This window comes from Lepus europaeus, chromosome 20 (genome assembly GCF_033115175.1).
Source record: "Lepus europaeus isolate LE1 chromosome 20, mLepTim1.pri, whole genome shotgun sequence".
Taxonomy (NCBI): Eukaryota; Metazoa; Chordata; class Mammalia; order Lagomorpha; family Leporidae; genus Lepus; species Lepus europaeus.
The window spans coordinates 20304051-20321356 of record NC_084846.1 but is presented as its reverse complement, the minus strand read 5'-3'; positions in this window follow the sequence as shown (position 1 = coordinate 20321356).

The window sequence follows — 17306 nt, the reverse complement described above, 5'->3', positions numbered from 1 at the left end:
ATTATCTTTAGGACCTGATTATTTTGTGCACACTATCTTTGTACTTCCCATAATAATGCCAACTAGAACCTCTCCTATGTGCACTACAATTCACTTTTCCACCTTCTTCATAACAAGAGATTTAAAGAGCCGATGACTAAGAATAGGATCTACATGACCCACTTTCTTGGCCACAGTTTTTGGTTTAAAGGTGGGAACATGAACTTTACTGGGCTTCCCAACCCTAACTATAGCTATCAGTCAATCACAAAGATCAGACCAATGAGAATCCTTCCTTAGAATTTTACATTGTCTTATCACTAAGCTGTCAGGATATGACTCTAGAAGCTGCAACCAACCATGTTTCTTCTTGAAAAACAGAGTGAATTGAGAGTAGAAGAAAATAAAACTGGTACACAGTACAAGAGAAAATCAAGTCTAATGTTGTTTGAGTCCTTGGTTCTAGCTAGCTCTACACTTGGTTTTACTATAGTGTTGTTACACAAATCAACATATCTCCCTTTGGTGTAAGTTTGTTTGCATTCAATTTTTCTGCTTTAAATTGAGGCTCTGACTACACCAGGTGATATCATGTTATCTTGCGGACATATCTGATACCATGGCTTTTTCCACAGTTACATGTCATTTCTTGAATCTACATCCTGCCCGCATTTACCCTCATTTTTGCTGTAATACTTGCCCAGAGCGTGCATCTATTGACTTCTCCCACCAAATGAAAAACTAATAGGAAAATGGAAATTATTTCTGTGGGAATTGCTTTGTTTTTCTTTCTCTCTTTTAAAACTCTCTACGTTAAAATTATTGGATGGCTGCCAAGAACTTGAAGTACAGCTACATTTTGTGAATTAATTGAATACCCTGTTTGTGTTTCTAATGGTAACTGGGGAACACTCTACAAAGAGCATTGACTAAAAGGAATGTGTTCTGTCATTTAACGTATGCTAGATGTAGGTGGTCTAGAAACTATTTTACTGCATTCCTACTTTTACTCATAAACTTTGGAAATACTGTCATTAATGTGTGAATCCTAGTCAACAAAAGGAAGTCAACTTAGCCCTTCATATGGGATTATTTTAAACAATCTTTTCTGTATTTTTTAGGACAGATTGTGTAATTAGCTAATCCACCTACCTATTGTAATATTAGGTGGTGAAACATGTCGCACATCCTGTCTTTGGTGTAATTACACGCATTCCTTTTCGGTTTCCTTTTGTTGACTTTAGCTATATTTTGTATCATGGCTGTAGTAACAACGATGTGTTATGGGTGAAGAAAATCCCTCATTTCCGATCGCTGTCATTTACAAATTAATGACTCAGTATCACACGTGCATTTCTATAACTGTTTGTTTTGGTGTGGCCCAAGATTCCACTATCAAAATTATGCTATTCTCTGACATGAGCTGTTGGTATTTTTAGATTTTCCCCTAAAAGTTCAGGAATTGTCTGTCGGAAGTCCCTTGACAGGAAAATTTAACAAGAACATCATTAGATTGGCACACTTGACAGTTTCATTGCTAAGAAATTCTAGCCTTCATAGCTTAAATTCTTCTCACCCTCCAGCTGTTTTTTCTTCCACCTCATATTTTCATATACTACTCTTATTTGAATAAGCTACTTTTTTTATTAGCTTCAAGTTGTTACTTAGATATGGATGACACTTCAGTTATATAGCTATGGCAACATAACAAGCTCAAGCTCTGAATTAATTATGAACATTTAGGAAGCTTCATTTAGCTTGGGGAGTGACCCTGAGGCTTCTGTCTGGAGTTCCACACAAGAAAGATCCGACGAGAAATCTCATTGTCTGGATGATGGCTTTCGCCCAGTGAAAGGGCAGCTCCTAAGCTCTGAATCCTTTAATAGTGGTTTTTATAGTTATCTTATTCTGGTTGTCACTCCCAATAACCCAGGGTATAAATCCCTCTGATTTATCACACATAAAGTCATTCACAGACTTGTGGGTCGAGATATTTGCTAATCTGTGAGCAAAAGTATTGTGACCAGTCAGGGTCTTTTCCATTACAATATCAAGACACCAAGTTGTACTTTTATAAACAGTGTAGAATTCTCTTGCCTCCATTAACAGAAACCCAAAGGGGGAGCTGTTCTCGGAGAGAACAGATCTGTGTTTCAGACAATGAGGTCCATAACTCTAAATCCCTCGTGGTTTTAAATCCCACCCTCCTCTAAGCTGGACTGCTTTTCGGGTTGCCTGCTACCATCACAAGACAGCAATAGCAGTTTCCCAGCTTTCATAACTGACACGTTACTACTGAGAGGAAAAAGATGGTCTATGTCCCATTGTCACCTACTGAGAAAAGAAAAACTTTCTAGAACCTTCTGGATGCTTCCCTTCATACATTCTTGGCCAGCACAAGGTCAAATGCCCACCCAGATTGATTTCTGCCCAGAGGAGTAGAATTGCTCTGGTTAGTAGACAACCAAGACTCATTTTCTAGAGTTACGTTGGCTGGGCAGGTGGTGAGGCCATTGAACAAAGAGGCAAGACTTCAGGTTGGGAGGAGAAGATGGTCCTGGTTGGAACTGATGGCAGGAAAAGATGATTGAGTTCTCCAACCATTGAGCTGCACTATCTTCTGTTCCACAGAAATGGAAAACACTGATCTGATAGTGCTTCCTATCACTGATGGACCCTGACATCCAATATTCACCAGTCCTTAGAGATTAAACAGAATAATTCTCTACCTGATGCCTTTTCTACTTGAGAGGATCAAGAACACAGCCAGGCAACTCTGCTTCATTATTGGGTGATTTTTAAAAAAATATTTTTATTTATCTATTTATTTGAAAGAGTTATACAGAGAGGGAGAGACACAACTTTCATCTGCTGGTTCACTCCCCAAGGGGCCGTGACAGCCAGGGCTGGGCCAAGCTGAAGCTAGGAGCCAGGAACTTCTTTCAGATCTCCCATGAGGGTTCCAGGGGCCCAAATACTTGGGCCATCTTCCACTGATGTTCCCAGACCATCAGCAGGGAGCTGGATGGGAACTCGAGCAGCTGAGTCATGAACCAGTTGCCCATATGGGGTGCTGGCACTGCAGGCAATGACTTTAATTGCTACACCACAACACCAGCCCCATGAGTGATTTTCTGTACTGTTTTCAGGATGACTATCTTAGACAGTTTGGACTATTTATATATATACATATATATATATATATATTTACATACACACACACACATACACACAGATGAAGGACCAGGTTAACTCCTGCTCAGGTTGGTTTTTGCTTTTTTTTTTTTTTAAACCTATTTTGTTTATTTGAAAAGCAGAGTTAGAGAGAGAGAGAGAGAGAGAGAAACAGAGAGAGCTTCCATCCACTGATTCACTGCCCATATGGCCGTAACGGCTGGGACTGCACCAGATTGAAGTCAAGAACCAGGAGCTTCTTCCAGGTCTCCCATGCAGGTGAAGGGGCCCAAGGACTTGAGCCATCCTCTGCTACTTTCCCAGGCAGATTAGCAGGGAACTGGAATAGAATGGAGCAGCCAACACTCAAACCAGCCCCCATACGGGCTGCTGGGATCTGGCAGGCTCTGGGGGTGTCTGTAGCAGGTGAGTGCCTCCCTCATTCAGCCTGGAGACTGACTGACTGTGCCTGTCTCTCCATATTGTAGTGGACATGCCCTCTTCACACTACCAGAGCTTCCACAGTGCCAACCAGGCTGCACTCCTTCCACATGGACAATCTCCTAGGCGGCTGATTTCTGCACTATGTTGAGGCCGAGTGCCCAGCTGGCCTCAGTGTGTGCATAGATGCCATCCTCACCCATCTCGGCCTCTGATACCTGTGCCCTCCTTCACCCCAAAGACTGCTTTCCCGAGCAGCAGTTGCATCTTCTCTATCAAGAGTTAAAACCTTGGGGCTGGTGCTGTGGCACAGTGGGTTAACGCCCTGGCCTGAAGCGCCGGCATCCCATAAGGGTGCCAGTTCGAGACCTGGCTGCTCCACTTCCAATCCAGCTCTCTGCTGTGGCCTGGAAAAGCAGTGGAAGATGGCCCAAGTGTTTGGGCCCCTGCACACGTGTGGGAGACCCAGAGGAAGCTCCTGGCTCCTGGCTTTGGATTGGCACAGCTCTGGCTGTTGCGGCCATCTAGGGAGTGAACCATTGGATGGAAGAGCTCTCTCTCTCTCTCTCTCTCTCTGCCTCTCCTCTCTCTGTATAACTCTGACTTTCAAATAAAAATAAATAAATCTTTAAAAAAAAAAGAGTTAAAACCTTGCTCAGATACAATCTTTGTAACAGTCTGTTTGGAGAAGTAAGTTGATAGGGCAAATAACTATGTACAAAGTAAAAATAGAAAGAGAGAGAGAGATTTTTCCACTCAGAAAAACAATGGGAGGTGTCAGAATAAAACGGCAGGATGGGCGCAACAACCTTGTGCCACAGTACATAATACAGCTGATATGCATGGGCTTCAAAAATCAAAAAGTTTGCACAACTCTTCTCTGTTCCCATCAGCAGCATCTCAAGTGACAGAAATAGAGAACAGCAATTTGAAATGACATCTTCACCTTTTTATGCTGTGCGGTGATACTTAACCAATCAGGGATCTAAAACATAACAATCTGGCCCTCTTTTGCCAGAAATGACTTTAGAATGGAATAGCTAGGGTTTCAGGAGTTCATGTCAAGATACTTTGGGTCAGTCCTTCAGTTGCATTGTTCTTGTCTTTGGAAAGCAATTTGGAGTGGCAGGACACTTCCTGTGTTGCTGTATGGTCTGCAAACTTTCCACAGTAGGCTCATGTTACAGAGCAGAAAACCGGTGCGTACAGAGTTAAGTACTTGGTCCAGGGCTCACATAGCTTGTAAGAGGAACAGGGAGGAGGTACCCTATTTGACCTGGCTCATTTTTTCTTATCTTTCATAAGAACTGTTGCCCTAGGGGCTGGCACCGTGGCTCACTTGGTTAATCCTCTGCCTGCAGCGCCTGCATCCCATATGGGCACTGGGTTCTAGTCCCGGTTGCTCCTCTTCCAGTCCAGCTCTCTGCTGTGGCCTGGGAAAGCAGTGGAGGATGGCCCAAGTGCTTGGGCCCCTGCACCCACATGGGAGACCAGGAGGAAGCACCTGGCTACTGGCTTAGGCTTGGCGCAGCACCAGCCATAGCGGCCATTTAGGGAGTGAACCAGCGGAAGGAAGATCGTTCTCTCTGTCTCTGTCTCTCTCTCTCACTGTCTGTAACTCTACCTGTCAAATATAAAAAAATAACTGTTGTCTTTGGTTAAGAAAAAAATATACATTATTGTAATATTTACACTTTTTTGGGCATGACAGAGAGAGAAAGGGGAGAGAGGGAGAGAAAAATGGAGAGAGAGAAGGTGAGGGAGAGAGAGAGAAATCGAGGGAGTTCCTATTGATTCACACCCCCCCCCCCCAAACACGCCCACATTAACTGGGACAGGGCCAGCTGAAACTGGGAACTAAGAGTCAATCCAGGTCTCCCACATGGATGGCAGGAACCCAACTATCTGGGTTCTCCCAGGGTCTGCGTTAGAAGCTGGAGTCAGGAGCCGGAGCCAGGCATCAAACCCAGCCACACTGAGATGAGACACAGGCACCTTAACCAGAGCCGTACCATCCGGCAAACACCCATCCCTACAGTATCACTTTTTTTTTTTTTTTTTTTTTTTTGGACAGGCAGAGTGGACAGTGAGAGAGAGAGACAGAGAGAAAGGTCTTCCTTTTGCCATTGGTTCACCCTCCAATGGCCGCTGCGGCTGGCACGCTGCGGCTGGCACATTGCGCTGATCCGAAACTAGGAGCCAGGTGCTTCTCCTGGTCTCCCTTGTGGGTGCAGGGCCCAAGCACTTGGGCCATCCTCCACTGCCTTCCCAGGCCATAGCAGAGAGCTGGCCTGGAAGAGGGGCAACCGGGACAGAATCAGGCGCCCCGACCAGGACTAGAACCCGGTGTGCCGGCGCCACAGGCGGAGGATTAGCCTGTTGAGCCGCGGTGCCGGCCCAGTATCACCTTTAATAGGAGAAAACTAGGAAATAATCACAGAGGGAGACACAGTTCCCACTCATCCATCCTGAAGACATCAACAGGCCATGCCAGGCACTCTTCTGCTCCCTGGAGGGCCCCTTCCGTAGAAGGAATGGCTCAAATGACTCCACAAGTCTCAGGGTTCCTTTTCAGAGCTTCCGTTGGGGACCAGCCAGCCTTCAGGCATGGATGGTCTACTCAGAACAAGTTGGCCTGTTTTAACTCATTTCCAAAGAAGTTTAAGGCAACATGCCCAGGTTCTAGGACCATGGCTCTTGCTACGATTGCCTTTAAGGATGAGACTCGGCTCCAGGTGTGGGAAGGTGAGTGGCTGAGGTTAACCTGCCGGTTGGCTGCCTTTGAACCTTGTGCAGTTCCTGGGGAGAGGCTGCGTTTTGGTTCTGACCATGTGAGAGACCAACACGCAGGGCGCCAAGCCAGCTGGGTAAGGCCCTCCTGGTTTGATGGCTTCTTTTTCTCACACCAGTTGCCAAATGGCATTCCTTGTCATAAAGGAGCACCACTCAAGCTCTGTGCTGCGTCCAACAGCATGATAGCCAGGTCCAGTCCCTGTGCAGCCCAGCCTGGGGTCAGATGAAAGACTCAGCTTCCCACCAAAGATGTTCCCTCCCGTTGGTCACAAGATCCAGAAGGTGGCTGGGATGGTTCTGGGAAGTTCCTGGGACATGGTGATGGGCAAGTTTCAATGCCTGGACTCCTCAACTCTGTCCTCTGAAGGTAACCCAGGGTGGGAGAGCCCCCGGGCACACTCCCTCTCTCACAGTGGCATGGTGGTTACCCGTATATGCTTCTATCAGCAAATCCCCCACTGGGCTTCGGTGGTATTGAGTATGTTCCTAAGCTAATCGGGCTACACAGTAAACAGCTAAAACTTTGGGGTAAAATGCAGTGACCTATGGCAACCAAAAACTTGATGAAATGAATTTGGGAATGGTTTTAGGCAGAAAAACGTCCAACTGGAATTTTGACTAGGGTTATGTTGAATTTATAGACTAATTCTAGGAAAGTTCAAGACAATATAAATATTTAAGCTGGTGCAGGACCATAAAATCTTATTCTAATCATTGGATATTTAAGAGCCAGTCCATATTTTAGCTCTGCCCCTCCCCCTTGCAGCCACTTTTTTTTTTTTAAATTTTATGATTGACGTAGCTATTTGTAGTTAAATAGAAACAATTTTTTACTTGACCTTGATTGGATAAGGCTCCTGGAGTTATCTGGGGAAATGCTGACAACATCAATTTGGTGTAGCTGATAGATCATTTGGCTGTGGCAGTTTCTTACTTGGTGATTTTTTAAAAAAGATTTATGTATTTGAAAGGCAAAGTTACAGAGAAGCAGAGGCAGAAGGGTAGGGGGGGAGAGAGAGAGAGAGGTCTTCCATCTCTGGTTCACTCAGCAAATGGCTGCAATGGCCAGAGCTGCACCAATCTGAAGCCAGGAGCCTCTTCCCGGTCTCCCATGCAGGTGCAGGGGTCCTTGGGCCATCTTCTACTGCTTCCCCAGGCCATAGCAGAGAGCTGGATTGGAAGTGGAGCAGCTGGGACTCGAACCAGTGCCCATATGCCTGCCCACTGCAGGCAGTGGTCTTACCCATTACACCACAACACTGACCCCTCTTGTTTCCTTTTTCTACTTGCCCTCATCATCTTGCTACAGCTCTAGTTCCTTTCCTGTTCGGTGCTTGCCTTCTTGTCTTCCTACACTCTCTAGCTCTCTTGGATTGGCCCTGCCACTGAGCTTCTGCTATGGACAGCATAGTGTTCCTGTACGCCATGTGAAGCAAGTGTAGCACGAACACTTCACTTGCAACCAAAATAGGTCACTCAGTCTAGATGATATGTTAATTTATTTGTATGCTAATAAACCTAGATTGGCTCTATCATTTTTGTCATTGTTATTTTGTTAGTAAATGTGCCCTCAGATATCATAGGTCCAATCTCTCCTCGCCCTTCATATAAATAAATGGAGATGGGACAGATTGAAGTATCACTTAGGCAACATGAATGCTGGAATATATTACTAGGGCAATATTTATTAACCTTGCCTGTATAATAAAATTATATGTGAAGCTTTTCTTTAAAAAAAAAAACAAAACCTTTATTTGTTTGAAATGAGCATGCACAAAAACTCACAGGAAGAGAGAGAGAGAGAGAGAGGTAGGTAAGGCCATTGTTGTGGTGTAGCAGGTTAAGCCTCCTCCTGAAATGCCAGCATCCTATATGGCAGCTAAGTCCCCACTGCTCTGCTTTCTATCTAGCTCCCTGTTAATGTGTCTGGCAAAGCAGTGGAAGATGACCCAAATCCTTGGGCCCCTGCCACCTATGTGGGAGACCAGGATGGAGTTATATGCTACGGACTATGGCCTGGCCCAACCCCGGCCATTGCTGCCATTTGGGGAGTGAACCAGCAGATGGAAGATCTCTCTTCTTCATCTCTCCCTCTCTCTGTCACTCTGACTTTCAAATAAATCTTAAAAAAAAAAAAATAGTGTTGGCGGCCCATATAGGTGCTGGTTTGAGTCTTGGCTGTTCCATTTCCCATCCAGTGGCAGTGGAAGGTGGCCCAAGTGCTTGAGTCCCTGCACCCATGTGCGAGACCCAGAGGAAGCTCCTGGCTCCTGGTTCCTGGTTCCTGGCTCAATGGATCAGCCTATTGCTGCCATTTAGGGAGTGAACCAACAGATGGAAGATCTCTGTCTCTCTCTCTCTCTCTCTCTCTCTCTCTTTCTCTCTCTCTCCATCTCTCCCTCTCTCTGTCACTCTGTTTCTCAAATAAATAAATCTTTAAAAAAAGAACAGCGTTCACTTATGAAAGAAAAATCCAAACAGTTGAAGGGCTCATAAAAAAAAAAGCCCATGTTGGGGAGAAGTTAACTTGAGTCCCTGTGCTGTCATACCGGGCTATTGTTCTTCCATTGTGGGTGGATGTGGAATGGGCTGCCCACTACAGGTACAGGAAGCCACTCTGCTTAGCGCCCAATTGCATGCTTGCTTTCCTTTCCTTTCTCCTGTGACCGCCACCGTCTCTGTATTTCTTCTTTGTCTCCACCCCACTCCACTCACCACCCTCCCTCCCCCTTCTGCATGTCCCAGGCACCCTGAGGCCACAGTCCCACCCATTGCTGGATGAGCACACCACACAGCTCTCCCGGGCCCCACTGCCTCAGTACCACTTCTTCTTGCCAACTGTTTTTCTTTTGTTCTACAGCCTCAGAATCCCGTCTCTGTGAGGAGCCTCTTCCTAAATACGAGTGACCTCATTACCCTGCTGTCTCCACAAGACCCCCTGCGAAGCCTGAAGTCCCTGCCAAATTTCTCCAGGACCTAGTGGCTTCCTCAGGGAAGCTCTGTTTAGCATTCCCAGGACGTGAGTCACCAGAGGCCTCCGTGTTTGGAGAGCGCCAGCTTGTCTCAGGAGGCTGGCAGAAAGCAAAGCCTGCATACTCCCAGGGAGAGTTTCACTGTGTACCCTCCTGGGTTTTCTTGCTTTGGGTCCCATAGATCAAGCTCTTTGCTCTGTCTGCCTCAGCTGAAGACAGAGTGTGCCCAGGTACAATCATTTTTGAGATTCGTTTTCTATATCCTCTCAATGGGAAAAAGGGCACGGCTTTGGGGGGCGCAGATAGAAGACGGATCCTTCGTTCATTTTGCCCGTTTGGTACCCTGGGGATCTTTCTTGTCTCTGCCCTAAGTTCATTTTATTTTTCCCCTATTAAATGTCAATTCTCAACTGAACGTTAGGGGGAGGGTGGGAGGGAGAGAGGGAACATCTCAGAATCTCTGGAGGTGGGAAACACTTTGAAGACCTCTTTCCACCATTATATTATTTGCATGTTGTAAAAGTAAGCAAACAAGTGAGAAACTAGCCATTTTCCTTTGTTTTCTCTTTCCCTCCACTTCAACTTACCACTGTACTATTCATTAGTGGTTGACTAAGCCAGCTGATTGGTTCTGCATGGGATTCCTGCCTTTTGCATTTGGTAGCTTGCTGCCTTGTGGAACCATTTCTCACATGCTTCTATTGCCTGGAGTCTTCTGTATATCGAGAGCTGAATGTAGTCAGGTTTGATTTCGATTCCAGTGCAATTTTTGGGGTGAGGGGAGTAGACTACTTTATCCATGGCATTGCACCCCTCTTCTAAAATTGCCCAGAGGATCCACAGTACCTTCCGTCCCATTATTTGGTGATATTAAGCTAAATAAGAGGACTCAGGCTGTGTCAGCCTCATCACCTCTTTATAGCTTTCCCTATCAAAGATTTATGTATTTATTTGAAAGACAGAGTTAGAGAGAGAGAGAGAGAGGGAGAGAGAAAATCTTCCATCTGTTGGTTCATTTCCCAGATGGCCACAACAACCAGTGCCAGGCCAGGCAAGGCCAAAGTCAGGAGCCAGGAGCTTCATCTGGGTCTCCCATATGGGTGAAGGGGCCCAAGGACTTAGGCTATCTTTCATTGCTTTTCCCAGGCCTTTAACAGGGAGCTGGATCAGAAGTGGAGCAACTGGGACACAAACTGGAGCCCATATGGGATGCTGGTATTGCAAGCGATGGCTTTATCTGCTCTACCACACCACCAGTCCCTCACTTAAAGATTTTAACAGCCCTTGATGTCTGTCTGATTCCTTTATTTCTTTGAGGATTGCTGAACTGTGACTTTTCTTTCATTTGGTCTGCATTTATTACTGTCATTTTCTAAACATAACTCCCTTGTCTGTGATTTAGCTACCCAGAAATATATTTCTCAGAGGGACAATAGGACAAATGATTTATTTAGCCCTTTATGGATTCATTTTCAGAATAGTGAGTTGATTCTTAAAACCTCCAAGGGTGACAAGCAAATTTCTGTTAGAGTTTTGTTATGAATTCAAGCATTCCCACATTTTGGTATGTTCTAATCCATTGCAGCAATTATTATTTGTTAATCTGGTGCTATTGTAATTTCACCCACAGAACACAAAGCTTGTCTGATTTTCTCGTCTGGACGGACACACAGACAACATAACAGAGCTTTCTCAAAGTGGACTATGTGTTAGGCTTTGGGGGTGGGGTGATTGTTTTATGTTTGTCAAACTGGGCCTGGTGAGGGTGAAAGGCACCGTTCAGAATGATGCTGCTTGTGAAATTCTTTCAACTTTTCCACAATTTTGAAGTTTTTCAAACTTACTGGGACAACTGACCCCAAAAAAGACCTGGCTTTAAAAGTTGAGGCTTGTTGAGTGAACACATCGAAAGTTACAGCACCACATAGGGAAACATAGAATCAAGAATGCTTTTAGATTTTTTTTGATATGAAAGGTAATGTGTGTTCTATCTTTCTGTTAGTACAGTAAGATTTTTAACAGTGGCACTCAGACATCTACAATTTCTGTTGCCCTCTGCTATGTGACATTTTTTGCAAATTAAATCAAGACTATTTAACTGTGTAGGGATAAAAGAGTCTTGATTTGTTTAGAAAACACATTTGGAAAAGTTATGATGAACTTTAATGGGAAACACACTTGTATAGAAGTGGGCATGAGATTGAAATTGATCATCACATTGTTTGTTTGGAAAAGAAAACATAACATTCAAAGAATATGTTGGAAGCATTGGATTTCTTCACATGAGAACACACACATTGAAAATGATGAGGCTTGGATAAAGCATAAATTACAGGCTACTTTTTTCTTTCCTTCGATGTGTTGAGCTTTTAAAATATACATATATTGTTGGATATTCTAAGAGATAATTAGACTATTTCTGCATGGGGAATACTTGTTTGGAAAAGAGATACAAAATGATGGAAACTTAAAAAAAAACACTAATGACCAGACTTTGAAATAATTCAACAAATGGGAAAATGTAATGACAGGCATTTTATGGCAAGCCAGTATGTAGATTTGTGGCCTATCACGGTGGCTCAGTGTGGGTGGGCTCCCGTTTCCCAGAAGATAGAATTGCTAAGCTTCATGAGAGATGTGTGATCTGCTCTGCACCTAAGGGGCTTTGGGTATGTAGGGCTGGGTGGAAGGGGACAACTTTTAAACTCATAGATGGGGGGGTCAAAAAAATTGTAGAGGAAACTTTGAGAAGTTAAATAAACCAACTCATTTACTCTCCAGAGAAACCACTCCTAAATTTTTCCAGACAGATTAGGATCATTCCTACTTCTAAAGACCTCCTGAGAAGGAGTTTCTACTTCCAATTCAGTGTTTCACAAACTCCACTCTCTCCTCTATGCTAACGCCTTTGCGATACTTCTAAGATCTTTTTGAGTTCTTATAGGATCCTGGACAGAGAGGCAGGCCAGCCTGGAGAGTTTGCTCCATGAGCCCTCTCTCTGCCTCTCTTCCCCCATGGCCCTCTCTTCTCTTGATTCATAATCTCAGTTTCTATAAAGCAGGACGGACAATAATGCCCTTCAGTTGTCAGGTGGGATTGGAGACTGCAGGGAGGGTGGTGAGGTGGAGAACCAGAGCTATTGTAAAGGCATGCAATTGTGCCTTCATGCAATGCACTCGGCAGGCCTAGTCAAATGTGACTTTGAGCTGAATTTTGCTTGAGAGCTGCCTTCTTTTTTTTTTTTTTTTTTGACAGGCAGAGTGGACAGTGAGAGAGAGACAGAGAGAAAGGTCTTCCTTTTGCCGTTGGTTCACCCTCCAATGGCTGCCGCGGTAGGGGCACTGCGGCCAGCACAACGCGCTGATCTGATGGCAGGAGCCAGGTGCTTCTCGTGGCCTTCCATGCAGGTGCAGGGCCCAAGTACTTGGGCCATCCTCCACTGCACTCCTGGGCCACAGCAGAGAGCTGGCCTGGAAGAGGGGCAGCCGGGACAGGATCGGTGCCCCGACCGGGACTAGAACCCGGTGTGCCGGCGCTGCAAGGCGGAGGATTAGCCTATTGAGCCGCAGCTCCGGCCGAGAGCTGCCTTCTTACATCCTAGCTTCACCCCATACCTTAAAGGGTAGGGCGTGAGAATAAGGTTGTATTCCCCTGTATATTCAACAAAAAGCCAAGGTTAACTTGTGCTCTATTCTTATCTGGATGGTGACACTTCAAAAAGTTCATAGAAATTGCATATAACCAAAAAAACTGCACGAATTTCTTTTTTTTCTTTCTTTCTTTCTTTTTTTTTTTGGTGGGGCAATGCAAAACAAACTTATCTTTTTATTCTATTTTCCATGAAATTTTTGGGGTACTTTCAGATTGTTCAGTGCTATAAGCACTCTGATTGTAATTACTTCTGGATACATATATTCTACATTAGATCAACATGGCCCTCAAATGTCTTTCCATCCTGGTATTTATATATTTGTGTGCCAGCGTTATGTGACCAACAGCACATGGTATATGTGATGGTGTGTGAATTGTTTTTTTTAAGATGTATTTATTTATTTGAAAGGCAGAGTTACAGAGAGGCAGAGGCAGAGAGAGAGAAGGAGAGGTCTTCCGTCCGCTGGTTGACTCCCCAGTTGGCTGCAACAGCTGGAGCTGGGCAGATCCGAAGCCAGCAGACAGGAGCTGCTTCTGGGTCTCCCATGTGGGTGCAGGGGCCCAAGGACTTGGGCCATCTTCTACTGCTTTTCCAGGCCATTGCAGAGAGCTGGATGGGGCAGAGAGCTGGATGGGAAGTGGAGCAGCCGGGTCTTGAACCGGTGCCCGTATGGGATGCCAGCACTGCAGGCAGCAGCCTTGCCTGCTGCACCACAGTGTGGGCCCGGGTGTGTGAATTCTGATGCAAGGTCATATCGTCTTCGCTTGCTGCAGAGGCAGTCAGCCACCATGATGTAAGAACACTCAACCCACTCTGCACGGATGATCCAAGGCCTCCAACCAACTTGCCAGTCCAACAAGTGAGTCACCCTGGACCCAACCAAATCTTCAGACGACTGTATGAACCTGAACCTGAACCTGACTGCAACTACACAAAAGGTCCCACACACAGGCAGCCTACAGGAGCCCTTCCTGGGTCCTTAACTGACAGATGCCACGAGCCGATGAGCTGTCGGGATGCCGTACGTGACAAATAGAGATGGATCCCCCACAGCTGCAGGGATCTAACACTTAACGTGAGTGGGAGGACCAGTCCTGCAACCTGGAAGGGAGACGTGGGTTCCTTCCTTGGGAATGTGGCACAGGAATGGTCTAGAAAGTGACTGTGCATGGATGCATGTCATAGGCCTTAATGGTAGCTCACTGAGGGCTGAGAGAGCTTGGCCTTAGTCCTACCAAGTAGCTACTGGTGCTGTATTTTACCAGTGTACTCCGAGAAAACTCTAAGGAGCTACAGAAATAACCTGGGGTCAAGGCCAGCACTGTGGTGTCGTGGGTAAAGCTGCCGCCTGCAGTGCCGGCATCCCCTATGGATGCTGGTTATAGTCCCAGCTGCTCTACTTCCAATCCAGCTCTCTGCTGTGGCTTAGGAGAGCAGTAGAAGCTGGCCCAAGTGCTTGGGTCCCTGCACCCATGTGGGAGACCTGGAAGACACTCCTGTCTGCTGGCTTCGGATCTGCACATCTCCAATCATTGTGGCCATCTGGGGAGTGAACCAGTGGATGGAAGACCTCTCTCTCTCTCTCTCTCTCTCTCTGCCTCTCCTCTTTCTCTGTGTAACTCTGACTTTCAAATAAATTAATCAATTTTAAAAAAGATTTTAAAACAACAACTTGGACTGCACTGCAGTCTAAGATTGTTAGTTCTACCTGTTCTTTTTCCTTGCCTCTCTCACGCACCTGTGGTCAGCCCTACAACAGTCTGGTGAGCCCCAATCCCCTGCCCTTCCCCATCCCCCCCTCACAGGTGTCAGTGCCTCTAATAAGTCTCATGCATAGCTAAGCTTGTCCTGGCGTCCGTCTCCCAGAAGGCCTGGACTGACACATGCTGGTAGCACACAAGGTGTCTGTAGTCACAGTGCGATGAGAAAATGACAAGAACACACCTAAGAGGACTTGAGAGGATTCAAAAAGCAAGGCTGGTGCTACTCAGACACAAACAGAAAGACTATTGTACAGGGCCAGTGCTGTGGTGTAGCTGGTAAAGCCTCTGCCTGCAGTGCTGGCATCCCATATGGGCACCGGTTTGAGTCCTGGCTGCTCCACTTTCCAACCAGCTCTCGGCTAATGCGCCTGGGAAAGCAGTGGAGGATGGCCCAAGTCCTTGGGCTCCTGAACCCATGTGGGAGACCAAGAAGAAGCTCCTGGCTCCTGGCTTCAGATAGGCTCAGCTCCGGCCAATGCAACCATTTGGATAGTGAACCAGCAGATGGAAGACCTCTCTTTCTCTCTCTCTCTCTCTCTCTCTCTCTCTGCCCCGTCTTTCTGTAACTCTGCCTTTCAAATAAATCTTTTTTTTTTTTAATTATTTTACAACAATTGTTTATTTGAGAGGCAGAGAGTGAAAGAGAGAGGAAGAGACAGACAGACAAAAAAACCTATCTGCTGGTTCACCCCCAGTTGTTCACAACATCTGCGGCCAGGTCAGGCTGAAGTCAGGAGCCAGGAACTTAATCCAGGTCTCCCATCAGCATGACAAAGACCCAGCTATTTCAGCCACCACCTGCTTCCTCCCGAGGTGTGTGGTAGCAGGGAGCTGGAATTGGGAGTGGAGCCAAGACTCCAACCCAGGCACTTGGACATGGGATATGGCTATCTTAACCCCTAAGCCAAATGCCCATCCCTAAAAGGATTGTGGAGGTAAAGTGGAGGCCTATTAGAGGCAGTAGAAGTGTTGAACAGAAAGGTGCAGAAGCAGAAGAATGGGTCCACATGGGGTTCTGACCATTCAGGTCAAAGAAAGCTTCCCTGCAGATGGCAGGTGCCCCTTGTCCCTGCTTCACCTGCCTTTCACTCACCTCTGCTCTTAGCAGTCAGTTCAGGGCACTCTCAGACTCACGCCGACAGCATCCCAGTGCAAACACATGCCAAGGAGGAGCGCGGTCAGATTCCGGCAAGACTTTGAGCTGGTGAAATCTGAATTTTAGATAACTAAGGAATAATTTTTTAGTGCATCTCTTGCAATGCGTATAATAACCGTCTGTGGTTTTAACCTGAAATCCAATTTTAACTGGACGTCTTGGGTCTTATCTGGCATCTCCAGCCAGGAGGGTTTCTCTTTTTCTGCCTCAGTGCTTTCGGAAGCCACAGGGACCTGCCTGACCTGTGAACACACAACACAGCACAGCAGGGTGAGGCAGCCACTGTCCCAGGTAACCCTTCGCCAGCGAAGGGCATTGGTGAGCACCTGTCCTTCGAATGCAGGGTGATGCCGTCTGTTGGAGGCCCAGGCTGTGTGACGCCTGTTGTCCACAGCAGCCAAGTCCAAACCTCCAAGCCTCTGTCTCTGCTTTTGCTCTACTGCTTTGCTCCTGCTTCCTGTGCAAATGGCCGGAGACCAAGTTAAGTCTATGTCTGAGACCTATGTTTGGAGGAACCCAAATAAAGACATCATCTTTGTGCATGCAGGGAAGTATCGGGAACTTCGTTTCCCCAAGATAATTTTAACCAGCCAGAAATTTGGAAAATGAGCTTTGCAGTAATAAACAGTTACTTAATTATCTGATGATATAATGTTAGAATCTAAGTAAATTAAAAATTAGTCAATTTACTTTTGGGGATGGAACATTCTCCTTAATTGGCTATAAACAAAATAAACCCCTTACTTCTATTAACTTATGGTTAAAAAAAAATGAAAACAGTCACTTGCTGGCTTGTAGAGCTGATCAAATTTGCTTTCTAATCTACATACTTTAAAGGAAGGCAGGAGAAATGTGTTTTTTTTTTTTTTTTAATATTGAGAAGTCTGTGATGATTGGGTCTCAAAGGCCCCTGGTCCTGGGTAAATATTGCAACGACATTCAATAGTAGCGGCTGTCTTTGGCAGTGTTTGGCATTTCAAGCACCTTTACGGCGTGCAAGGTTCTGCATGAAGCAATCAATCATCCCCCTTTTGGCTGCTTGACAGCAACAGCTCGTGACTTGTTCTGTCCGGAATTGAGTTCATTTATATTCATAAGGCGCAGAGAAACAGCGCATTGTTGCAGGTTGTTTTGTTATTTCAGAGTAAATCGTAAAGGCCCCATCATACTTACAGCTGGTAACAAAATGGCTGTCTGGCAGTCCTTACCTTTCTGTCTTGTGGGGTGTTAACATGTCCAGTGTAGCCCCCGTGACCCTCTTTTCAAAAATAGTAGGTTATATAGGATTTTCCTCACATTTAAAAAGATTTTATTTATTATTTGTTGAGATAACATAATTTTAATTTGTATGGTAGGCAAAGGCTTATAGTGGCTC